The 12,888-nt window shown below is 45.3% G+C and overlaps 1 protein-coding gene across 2 annotated transcripts in view; it reads right to left on the bottom strand.

Annotated features, from left to right (window-relative positions):
* Positions 1-12,888, bottom strand: part of PACSIN1 (protein kinase C and casein kinase substrate in neurons 1) — a 67,883-nt gene that overhangs the window by 20,650 nt on the left and 34,345 nt on the right. The gene's annotated exons all lie outside the window — the stretch shown is intronic.

Raw genomic sequence — 12,888 nt, 5'->3', positions numbered from 1 at the left:
GGCTGGTGGGTACACAGGCTCAGCCGCCGCCCTCGCCTGGGGAGCCCTGCTCCATCCCCTTTCTCCCCTTTCTCCCCAAGATCTCACCTCCCAACCGTCCTTCCAGACAGCTGCACATTTCCATGCACTTCGCTTGGGTCCTTAAAATCTCAGCGCATGCTGCTCTGTGAGGCATTTCTATTTGTTTAATCATTTATTCTCTCATTTGATGAAAACTCAAAATTTTGAGTTTTTTCTAGGCCAGGCTGAGTGTGAGAGACGCTCATGCACAACCTCGTGCCATGAGACTTCATACCCATTTTACAGATTGGAAGCTGAGGGCCACAGCAGTAAAAGAATTTGAGTGTCCAAGGTTCCTGGGCTAGCTGTCGGCACTGAGACCTTGTGATGCCAGTTCCGACGCTTCTCCCACAGGCCATGGCTGCCACACACCAGTCAAGCGCACACAGGGGTGGCCCATACACACTCATGTGTGTCCAGGACATGTGCACCCCAATGACACACTTACAGATACAAACACCCATTACATATATTTGCACAATGCATTTCCACAAGTCTGTGTATCTTCCTACACACGCACCTATAGCACACACACGTAACTGTGACACTAATATCAGCATATGCACATCTTGAAGACACATGCACACACATCTACATGGATTCAGAACCTGTAACACACAAACCCTTCCTACACAAACTCACCGTGGCACACACAAGCCCTGATGCTAGCCTCATGGGCGGGGTTCAGTGATGGGAGTAGAAGTGTCAGGATCAAGGGGCTGAATAATGAGTGGCCTCCCAGGGGAGGATTTGCCTGTCTGCTCCGACCCACCTGGGGATCAGGCACTAATCTGATCTCAGCAGTGTCTCAGCTCTGCAGCTGAAGGGGAATGCAGTGGGGGTGGAGACCGGGCCCACCCTCCCTCACTCTCATTCTGAAAATCCACTCTAGATCCCCCCTTGAGCCCCCTCAGCCTAGGGGGCTCACACATATCTCTACTCACCCCTCTAGCATCGGTACTTGGAGTTATGACAGGGCACAGTAAAATGACTCTCCCCAAGAAGAGAATTCCAGGCTTCACACAGGCTTCTAGACTTCTGCCACCCCCCAGGAGGGACAGTGTGGGTGGTGGGTGACAGGAGACCAGAGTGGGGACTGGGGCCCCGGACACACAGCATGCCCCACAGGACGTGCTGTCCCCAGTCCAGCACCACCGCAGAGCCTCAGGCAATGGTCACGGCAGCCCCTGTGACCGTTGTAATTACCCCTGTGACCGGGTAATTTTCAGGGACCCCACGCTCCCCAGAGAGGGCAGATACAACAGAAAGGAACCAGAAGCCACCACAAATTAAGAGAAAGGCCCTCTTTTAATAATAATGATAGCTCCTCCGTATTCATCATGTCCAAGACCCCTCTCAGTCACAAGGCTGCTGCTGGTGAAACTCAGACATAATTGCATGATGCATCCCAGTATTAGAGATGTCAAGAGATAAGAGAAAAATCATCTCTGGATAGAGAAATGGGGCATTTCATCCATCCAACAGACACTGACTAGGCATCTACCATGTGTCAGAGATGGTTCTAGACACTGAGATACAGCTGTGAGCAAAACAGAGTCCCTGCCCTTGAGGAGATGACGAGCTAGTGGGTTCCCGGAAAGCCTGGGCCTGTCTCAGGGGCTCTCCTGCAGTCTTTGACTGTCACAGGGACTTGCATGGTGAGGCTACTGGACTGATTAGGAAATAGGCTCTGAGAGATGGAACAGTTTGTCCACAGTGACAAAGGCAGCCAGTGGCTAGGCTGGGATTCGAGCCCTCGGCCTGCCAAGCCTTTTCCAGTGCCTCACGTTGATTCCATTAAGAAAGGTCTGAGGCCGGGCGCGGTGGCTCAAGCCTGTAATCCCAGCACTTTGGGAGGCTGAGACGGGCGGATCACGAGGTCAGGAGATCGAGACCATCCTGGCTAACACGGTGAAACCCCGTCTCTACTAAAAAATACAAAAAATTAGCCGGGCGAGGAGGCGGGCGCCTGTAGTCCCAGCTACTGGGGAGGCTGAGGCAGGAGAATGGCTTAAACCCGGGAGGCGGGACTTGCAGTGAGCTGAGATCCAGCCACTGCACTCCAGCCTGGGTGACAGAGCGAGACTCCGTCTCAAAAAAAAAAAAAAAAGAAAGATCTGATTGGGAAACACGGCACCAGCCACTCAGTTTCTAAAAGTTTCATAGCCAAGTTCGCTTCTATCCTTAGATCAAAGGTAGGATGAGATCGTAAGTACTTGAAGTCCCAATCAAGTAGTGGGCACAAGGACTCCACAATCAACCTCAGAAGTGACTTCCAGCCTTGCCTTCCTTGGGCCAGAAGTCTGATGTCAGCCATCCCCAGGCCGGGAGGTCCTTGGCAGAGAGTTCAGGTCAAGGCCTAGGCCAGGAGGGTGGGGACTCCCAGTGCCCAAGAGCAGAGGCTTCCTAGAGAGTGAGGAGGCTTCAGCTGGGGGATAGGGAGATTGAGTTCCCAGGTGCTGTAAGCAGAGCCCCCTGCCCACCTGCCGGCCCCCAGCCCTGGATCATCTTTCTCCTAAAGAGCCGGGCTCCATCCAAGGATACCAAAGACAGCTGCCCTCCCACCCACCCCTCCGTCAGCCTGATCCGGCCCCATCTGCTGCCTAGCAGACCCCACGTCCTGTCCTCCCACACTCACGGATTCCAGACAGGCCCTGTGGAAGAAGCTGACCCCTTCAGTCTCCCCCTCCTTCCCCAGCCCAGAGAGGATCCACCCCCACCCCACCCCCACTGGCAGCCTAATCTGGCCCCATCTGCTGCTGGGAATGAAGGCCCTCTACTCTCCCACTTGCAGGTCCCACACTGGCCCAGGGACACCCCCTACATTATGTATACACACACACACACACGTATGCATACACACACACGTACACGCACACACACACTCCATGCCCAACCTCAGCTCCTGTTCCTGAACCTTAGCCATGTTCCTGTCCCACGGGCGAGATCAGAGGAGGGTGTCTGGCCCACACCACAAGGCAGCGGCCCTCATGCCCGTGGGAGATGCCTACTCCTTCTGTCAACCCCCTCCTTGCCTCCTTATCCAGCTCCCCAAAAGCATTCATGGCCCCCTCTCCCCAGCTCCGCACAGTTATCCCACGTGTTCCCCAGAGCCAGGGAAAATGCAATCAGTGCTCATTAGCTGCTGCTTTGCATCTCATCTGCATAATATTCCCATGACTGTCAAAATGCCAGAATCCTCCCCAACCCCAGCCCACAATAGGCAGGGCTGGCCAGCTCTAGAGAAAGAAAATGGAAAGGCTTTAGTGGGATTCTGTGTGGGCGGCTGAGCACGTGGAGTGGGTACTTGGGAGGGGGAAGATCAGGGGAGAAAATGTCCAGTGGCCCTGGCAGGCACCCGGAGGAGGAGCAACAAATATTACAATCACTGAGTCCCTGCTACATCTAGGCACTGTGCATGGTGCTTTATACCGTATCCACTGTTTTTTCACAATGAGCCATTTTACACGTGTGGAAACTGAGGCTCCGGGCAGTTAAGGCCTGGCTATCCAAGGCCCAGCGGCCTGTGCACCACCTGGAAGCTGGTCAGAAATGCGGCATTTCAGGTCCCACCCCAGACTTCCCGCATCAGAATCTGCATTTTCACAAGATCCCAGGTGATTAGAGTGTGAGACTCCTAGGTTAAGGGGCTGGCCCCATACTGTAACACACAGATGCAAGATGAGGCTGGTGTCAATACTGAGGTGTCTGACTAAATCCCATGCTAGTTTCTTCGTGCATTTAACAAGTATTTCCCGACTGCAGCTATGTGCAACACTGCTCTAGGGTGGAGCACGGTAGATAAACAGATGACGTCCATGACCTCAGGGAGATTTCATGCCAAAGGGAGACACATCATAAATAAATATGTTCAAATGGTGAGCAGTGCTACCAAGAAAAATAATGTGGGCTGTGTGCAATGGCTCACGCCAGGAATCCCAACATTTTGGGAGGCCGAGGCGGGCAGATTGCCTGAGTTCAGGAGTTCTCGACCAGCCTGGGCAACACGGAGAAACCATGTCTCTACTAAAATACAAAAAATTAGCCAGGCGTGGCGGCATGCACCTGTAGTCCTAGCTACTCGGGAGACTGAGGCAGGAGAATTGCCTGAACCCAGGAGGCAGAGGTTGCAGTGGGCCGAGATCACACCACTGCACTCCAACTCGGGTGAGAGCGAGACTCTGTCTCAAAATAATAATAACAATAATAATAATATTAATAACGTGGGTTAGAGAGACAGAGAGTATGAGGCAGGAACATTTTAGAATCCCCCTTTGAAGAGATGACATTTGAACAGAGATCTAAATAAAGGGAGAAAGGGAGGTATGTGATGATTTGAAGGAAGAGTATTTCTGGCAGAGGGAACAGCAAGGGCAAATGTCCTAGAGGTGGGAGTAAGCTGAGCACATTGAAAGCAGCCCACAGGTGAATGGTTGGATGGGTGGGTGGGAGGATGGATGAATGGATGGTAGGTAGAGCAAACCAGACAGAGAGGTGGCAAACGAGGTAGTGATAAAGAAGAGGCAGGCAGGGGCTGGCTCCCAGAGGGCCTTGTAGGCCATGATGAGGACTCTGAATTTTATTCTAAGTATGAAGGGAAGCCATTGGTACTTTGGAGCAAGGGTAGAAAGGGATCTAAATTATGTTTTCAGAAGATCACAGTGGTTTTTACATGGAGAAGTGATTAGAAGAGACCAGAGCGGAGGCAAGGAGACCAGTTAAGAAGCTTTTGCAATATTTAGTGCTAATAGCCATAAAAACACATGTCCAAGAATGTTCATAGAAGCTTCATTCTTAATATCTCCAAATTGGAAGCAGCCCAAATGCCCACCCACAGAGGGGTTGACAAACAAATTGTGCAGTTTACGGCATGTAGTTGAGGTAGTTTGCTGTGTGGGATTTCACTGTATAAATTCTACTGTGTGGTTTGTTCACATAGTGAAATACTACACAGCAATGAAAAAAATCCCACTACACATAATCACATGGATAAATCTCAAGACATCATGCTGATTCTGTACACTAATAACAAAGAATTTCTGACAAATTCTGAAAGTTTTGTAAAATTTCTGAATTTCTGAAAAAAATTTAAGAAACCAATTCTATTTATAATAACATCAAAAAGAATCAAATACTTAGGAATAAAGTTAACCTAGGAGATGAAATACTTGTAAACTGAAAACTATAAAATATTGATGAAAGAAATTAAAGAAGACACAAATAAACAAAAACATCTCATGTTCATGGATTGGAAGACTTAATATTCTTTACTTATTATTATTTTTTTTTTTTAGAGATGGAGTCTTGCTCTGTCACCCCAGTTGGAGTGCAGTGGCACAATCTCGGCTCATTGCAAGCTCTGCCTCCTGGGTTCCCGCCATTCTCCTGCCTCAGCCTCCTGAATAGCTGGGACTACAGGCACCCACCACTGGTTTCACCATGTTAGCCAGGATGGTCTCAATCTCCTGACCTCGTGATCCACCTGCCTCAGCCTCCCAAAGTGCTGGGATTACAGGTGTGAGCCACCACGGCCCGCCCTTAATATTCTTAAAATATCCATACTACCCCAAGCAATCTACAGATTCAATGTAATCCCTCTTAAAATCTTAATGGCATTTGTATAGCAATAGAAAAAAAAATCCTAAAATCATAGGAACCACAAAGACCCCCAAAATAGCCAAAAAAACAGAACAAAGCTGGAGGCCCCATACTTCCTGATTTCAACACATATTACTAAGCTACAGTAATTAAAACAGTATGGTACTGTCATAAAGACAGCCATATATGCATATTATGGTCACCAGCAATAAATAAATAAATAAATAAATAAATAAATAAATAAATAAATAGACATACAGACCAATGGAACAGAATGAAGAGCCCAGAAATAAACCCACACATATATGGTCAACAGATCTTCAGTGAGGGTGCCAAGCATACACAGTGGGGAAATGATAGGAAAGACAGTTCTTCTTCAACAAATGGTGATGGGAAAACTGCTTTCTACATGCAAAAGGATGAAACTGAATCATTATCTTACACCATAGACAAAAATCAGCTTGAAGTAGATTAAAAACTTAAACATAAAACCAGAAACCATAAAATTCCTAGAAGAAAACATAAGAAAAAATTTCAGGACATTGACCTTGGCAATGATTTCTTAGATCTGACACCAAAAGCACAAGCAACAAAAACAAAAATAGACAAATAGGACTACCCATCGAACTAAAAAGCCTAAGCACTGCAAAGGAAAAAGCAGAGTGAAAATGTAACCTGCTGAATGGGGAAAAAAAAATTGCAAACCACATATCTAACAAGGGACTAGGATCCAAAATATATAAGAAACTCCTATAACTGGATAGCTTAAAAAAGTTTAAAAATGAGCAAAGAGCTTTAACACACATTTCTCCAAAGAAGGCAGACAAATGACCAACTGGTATATTTAAAAATGCTCAGCCGGGGCTGGGCGCAGTGGTTCACGCCTGTAATCCCAGCACTTTGGGAGGCGGATCACGAGGTCAGGAGTTCCAGACCATCCTGGCTAACATGGTGAAACCCCGTCTCTACTAAAAATACAAAAAATCAAACGGGCGTGGTGGTGGGCGCCTGTAGTCCCAGCTACTCGGGAGGCAGAGGCAGGAGAATGGCGTGAACCCGGGAGGCGGAGCTTGCAGTGAGCCGAGATCGCGCCACTGGACTCCAGCCTGGGCGACAGAGCGAGACTCCGTCTCAAAAAAAATAAATAAATAAAAATTAAAAAAAGCTCAGCCGGGCGTGGTAGCTCACGCTTGTAATCCCAGCACTTTGGGAGGCCAAGGTATGGCAGATCACGAGGTCAGGAGATGGAGAACATCCGGCTAACACGGTGAAACCCCGTCTCTACTAAAGTACAAAAATTAGCCGGGCGTGGTGGCAGGTCCCAGCTACTCGGGAGGCTGAGGCAGGAGAATGGCGTGAACCCGGGAGGCGGAGCTTGCAGTGAGCTGAGATCGCGCCACTGCACTCCAGCCTGGGCGACAGAGCGACACTCTGTCTCAAAAAAAAAAATTCAAAAAAAAAAATTCAAAAAAAAAAAAAGCTCAATATCACTAATGGTTGTGGAAAGGCAAATCAAAACCACAATGAGATATCACCTCATACCTGTCAGGATGGCCATTATTTTAAAAGTGTTATTATAATAAAATAACAAGTATTGGCAAGGATGTGGATAAATTTGAATACTTGTGCATTGTTGGTAGGAATGTGTAATGGTGCAGCTGCTATAAAAAACAGTATGAAGGTTTTTCAAAAAATTAAAAATAGGCTGGGCATGGTGACTCACGCCTCTAATCCCAGCATTTTGAATGGCAGAGGCAAGAGGATTGCTTGAGCTCAGGAGTTCAAGATCAGCCTGGACAACATAATGAGACCTCATCTCTACTAAAAATAAAAATAAAAATAAAAATAAAAATAAAAATAAAGAAAACTTAAAAAATAACTACTGCCAGGCATGGTTGCTCACACGTGTAATCCCAGCACTTTGGAAGGCCGAGGTGGTGGATCATCTGAGGTCAGGAGTTCAAGACCAGCCTGGCCAACATGGTGAAACCCCATCTCTACTAAAAATAGAAAAAAATGGCCGGGTATGGTGGCACATGTCTGTAATCCCAGCTAATTGGGAGGCTGAGGCAGGTGAATTGCTTGAACCAGGGAGGTAGAGGTTGCAGTGAGCTGAGATTGTGTCATTGCACTCCAGCTTGGGCAACAAGAGCGAAACTCCATTAAAAAAAAAAAAAAAAAAAAAAAAGAACTACCATATGATCCATCAATACCACTTCTGGGTATTTATCCAAAAGAATTGAAATCAGAGTCTCAAAGACAAATTTGTACTGCTACGTTCATCACAGCATTACTCACAATAGCCAAGATATGGAAACAATCTAAATGTCCATCAATGGATGAATGGATAAAGAAAATGTGGTATATACACACAGTGGAATAGTATTTAGCCTTAAAAAAGGAAATCCTATCTCATGCCACAAAATGGGTGAACCTTGAGGATATTATGATAACTTCAATAAGCCAGTCATAGAAGGACAAATACTGCATTATTCCACTTATTTGAGGTATCTAAAGTAGTCAAATCCATAGAAACAGGAAGGAGAATGGTGGTTGCCAGGGGCCAAGGGGAGGAAGAAATGGGGAGTTGCTATTCAATGGCTATAAAGCTTCATCTTTGCAAAATGAAAAAGTTCTAGAGATCTGTTGCACGACATCGGGCCTATAGTTAATACTGTACATTTAAGATTTTGTTAGAAGGGTAGGTCTCATGTTATGTGGGTTTTTTTTTTTTTTTTTTTACCACAATAAAAGTTTTTTTGAAAAGACATCATGCCAAGCAAGAGAAGCCAAACTTAAAAGAGCACACACAGTAGATTCTATTTATGTGAAGTTCAAGAATAGATGAATCTGGACTTCTGATTCTGAACAAGATGGAGTAGACACACTTCTCCCCATTCCTCCTGCTAAAGCCACCCCTATATATAAAACGAACAGAAGAAGACTCTAAAAGGTAGAGAGAAGGCAGACTGACTAGAGACCTCAGGACCAAACAGTGACAGAGCAGTGAGTTCCCTGGGTTTTCTTTTTGCCCAATATATGCCAGATTTGGAGGTGGAAGAAATCAGCAACCCAGAAATACCAATAAACATAGACAAAAACAGCCCCAAGAAAAACCTGCTCTTTGCTTCCTGCTGACGGGTCTAAAACATAATAAAAAAGAACAAAACAAAAATAAAAAAGAGGGAAACCTGCTCTCTTTAGCCAAAGGATCAGCAGAGACCCAGCCTAGCAAGACGAAAACCTTTAAAACAATGACCTCCCTACTCTAGCCAAACACCATGGGAGAAACTACAGCCCCAGGCCCATGCTGCCCTGTGAGGAAAGGCCGGGTGGGGAGCCTTGCCTGGCCATAACTAGGAGCCCCATCCCCCAGCGCCAGGGCAATAACAGTGAAGAATGAGGGAGAGCCAGGACTTCCACTCTACCCAGCAATAACAAGGTGCCCCTCCCTCTCCATGCTGGGTTGACTTTCACCCCCACCCAAGAGTAATCAGGTCAGTGGAGACCACATAGGAGCAGTAACAAGGCACCCTCCCTTCCCATACAGGGAAGGATCATTGAAGCCAGACCTCCCACCACTGCCCAGAAGTAAGGAGGTACCCCTGACCCCCACCAGGGTGTCAATCAAGGTCAAGTAGGGGACCTGGATTTCTACCCCCACCTGGCATTAATAAGGCCCAGGGTTAAAGGAGGCCTGCTGAAATAGATTACAAGAGGATCCAGCATCTCAGAACATAATACCCCAAATGTCCAGGGTATAATACAAAAATAATTTGTGGCCATGAGCAATGGCTCACACCTGCAATTCTAGCACTTTAGGAAACCACAGCAGGAGGATCGCTTGAGGCCAGGAGTTTGAGACCAGCCTGGGCAACATAGTGAGACCCTGTCTCTACAAAATGAAAAAATTAGCCTGGCATAGTGGTGCATGCCTGCAGTCCCAGATACTTAAAAGCTTAGGTGGGAGGATTGCTTGCGCCCAGTAGGTTGAGGCAGCAATAAATTGTGATTGTGCCATTGCACTCCAGCCTGGGCAACAGAGCAAGACTGTCTCAAAAAAATAAAAAAGGAAAAACTTCTGTCACACCAAGAACCAAGAAAATCTCAAATTTAATGAGAAAAGGCAACCAACAGATGCCAACAACACCAAGACACAAATACTGGAATTATCTGAGAAGGATTTTAAAGCTGCCATCTTAAAAATGCTTTGGCAAGCAGTTACGAACATGTTTGAAACAAATGAAAAATAGAAAGCCTAAGCAAATAAATAGACACTACAAAGAAGAACCAAATTGATAGAATTTTAGAAAGCTGACTGGATGGGCTCAACATCCAGTGAGTTTTGTAAATAGAATGGAGGCTGGGTGTGTTGCCTCACGCCTGTAATCCCAGCACTTTGGAAGTCCAAGGCAGGCAGATTGTTTGAGGGCAGGAGTTCGAGACCAGCCTGGGCAACATGGTGAAACCCCATCTTTACTAAAATTACAAAAATCAGCCAGGCACGTTGGTGCACACCTGTAATCCCAGCTACCGGGGAGGCTGAGGTATGAAAATCCCTTGAACCAGGGAGGCAGAGGTTGCAGTGAGCTGAGATTGTGCCACTGTACTCCAGCCTGGAGGGTGACAGAGTGAGACTTCATCTCAAAAAAAAAAAAAAAAAAAAAAAAAGTACGGAGGTAAGAGATAAAAAAAAGTCATTGAATTTGAAGATAGAACAATAGAAATTACCCAATCTGAACAACAGAGAGAAAACAGACAAAAAAAAAAAAAAAAAAAGAAAAGGACAGAACCTCAGGAACCTGTGGAACTAAAATAGAAGCTCTGACATTCATGTTTTTAGAGTCCAAGAGAAAGCAGAGAAAAAGTGGGGGCTGAAAAAATATTCAAAGAAATAGTAGCTGAAAACAATCCTGAACTTGGCAAAAGACAAACAATGGATTTAAGAAGTTAAGTGAACTCCGAAGAGGTAAAACCCCAAGAAATCCACTCCAAGGCATGTCATGGTCAAACTCTTGAAAACTAAAGACAATGAAAAAATCTTGAAAGCAGAGAGAGAGAGAGAAATGACACTTTATTTAAAAGGGAAAAACGGGCCGAGCAACATAGCAAGACATTATCTCTACAAAAAAATTTTTTAAAATCAGCTGGGTGTGCGCTGGGCGCGGTGGCTCAAGCCTGTAATCCCAGCACTTTGGGAGGCCGAGACGGGCGGATCACGAGGTCAGGAGATCGAGACCATCCTGGCTAACACGGTGAAACCCCGTCTCTACTAAAAAAATACAAAAAACTAGCCGGGCGAGGTGGCGGGCGCCTGTAGTCCCAGCTACTCCAGAGGCTGAGGCAGGAGAATGGCGTAAACCCGGGAGGTGGAGCTTGCAGTGAGCTGAGATCCGGCCACTGCAGTCCAGCCCGGGCTACAGAGCAAGACTCCGTCTAAAAAAAAAAAAAAAAAAAAAAAAAAAAAAAAAAAAAAAAAAAAATCAGCTGGGTGTGGTGGCGTGCACTTGTAGTCCTGACTATTTGGGAGGCTGAGGCCTCCTGGGCCTAAGGATTACTTGAGCCCAGGAGTTCAAGGCTTCAGTGAACTATGATTATGCCACGACACTCCAACAGAGTGAGACCTCATTCCTAAAAAAAAATCTAAAAATAAAAATAATAATAAAAGGAAAAAACAAATTACAGCAGATTTTTTTTAACTCAGAAACCATAGAAGCCAGAAAGAAGTGGCAAAACAGTTTTCAAGTGCTGAAAGAAAAGAACTGCCAGCCCAGAGCCATATATCCAGAGAAAGTATCCTTCAGGAATAAAGGAAAATCAAGGTATTCTCAGATAAAGAAAAACTAAGAGAATTTTTTGTTAGCAGACCTACCCTAAAATAATAGTTAAAGGAAGTTCTTGAAACTGAAAGGAAAGATAAAAGAAGGAATCTTCCTGGAACATTGGGGAGGAGGAAAGAAAAATGGAAAGAGTAAAAATAGAGGTAAATATGATCAACTTTCCTTCTCTTGAGCTTTCTAAATTATGTTTGAGGGTTGAAGCAAAAATTATAACATTGTGGCCGGGCGTGGTGGCTCACGCCTGTAATCCCAGCACTTGGGGAGCCCGAGGCAGGTGGATCACTTGAGGTCAGGAGTTCAAGATCAGCCAAGCCAACATGGCGAAACCCTGTCTCTACTAAAAATACAAAAATTATCTGGCCTCCCAAAGTGCTGGGATTACCGGTGTGAGCCATGATGCCCGGTCTATAATTAACTTTTTAATGAATCACCAAACTGTTTTCCACAGTGGCTGTACCAGTTTACATTCCCATCAGCAATATACAAGTGTTTCAATTTCTACACTTCCCTGCAACACTCGGTTTTTTATTTTATTTTATTTTTATTTTTATTTTTATTTGTGAATCAGGCAACCTCTCAAACCAGAGTAGGCTCAGAGACGCCTAACACTTGTTATTTTCTGTTTTTATAGTGGCCATCATAACGGGTGTGAAGTGGTATCTCACTGTGTTTTTTATTTGCATTTCACTAATGATCAGTGATGTTGAACATCTTTTCATGTGCTTATTGACCAACTATACATCTTCTTTGGAGAAAAGTCCTTTACCTGTTTTTTAACTGGGTTGTTTGTGTTTTTTGCTATTGAGTTGCAGAAGTTCTATACATAGTCTGGATATTAACCCCTCATTAGATACATGATTTGCAAATATTTTCTCCCATTTTTTGGGCTGCTTTTCACCCTTTTGATAGTGTCCCCTGATGTACAAAAGTCTTAAATTTTAATGAAGTTCAATTTATTTTTTTCCTTTTGTTGCCTGTGCTTTCGGTGTTATATCCAAGAAACTATTGCCAAATCCAATGTCATAAAGATTCTTCCCTATATTTTCTTTTTTTCTTCTTCTTTTTTTTTTTTTTTTTTTTTTTGAGACAAAGTTTCACTATGTAGCTCAGGCTGGAGTGCAGTGGTACCGTCTCAGCTCACTGCAGCCTCCACCTCCCTGGTTAAGCAATTAGCCTCCTGAATACCTGGGATTACAGGCGCCTATGTCTGCGTAATTTTTTTGTACTTTTAGTAGGGACGGGGTTTCACCACATTGGCCAGGCGGGTCTCAAACTCCTGACCTCAAGTGATCCTCCCACCTCAGCCTCCCAAAGTGCTGGGATCACAGGCGTGAGCCACTGTGTCCAGCTCGTCCCTATATTTTCTTCCAAGAATTTAAAAAATTTGGTT

The sequence above is a fragment of the Chlorocebus sabaeus genome, chromosome 17 (assembly GCF_047675955.1).
Source record: "Chlorocebus sabaeus isolate Y175 chromosome 17, mChlSab1.0.hap1, whole genome shotgun sequence".
In the NCBI taxonomy this organism is placed as follows: domain Eukaryota; kingdom Metazoa; phylum Chordata; class Mammalia; order Primates; family Cercopithecidae; genus Chlorocebus; species Chlorocebus sabaeus.
Note: the sequence above shows the minus strand (reverse complement) of the source record. Positions and strands in the feature narration are given on the sequence as shown.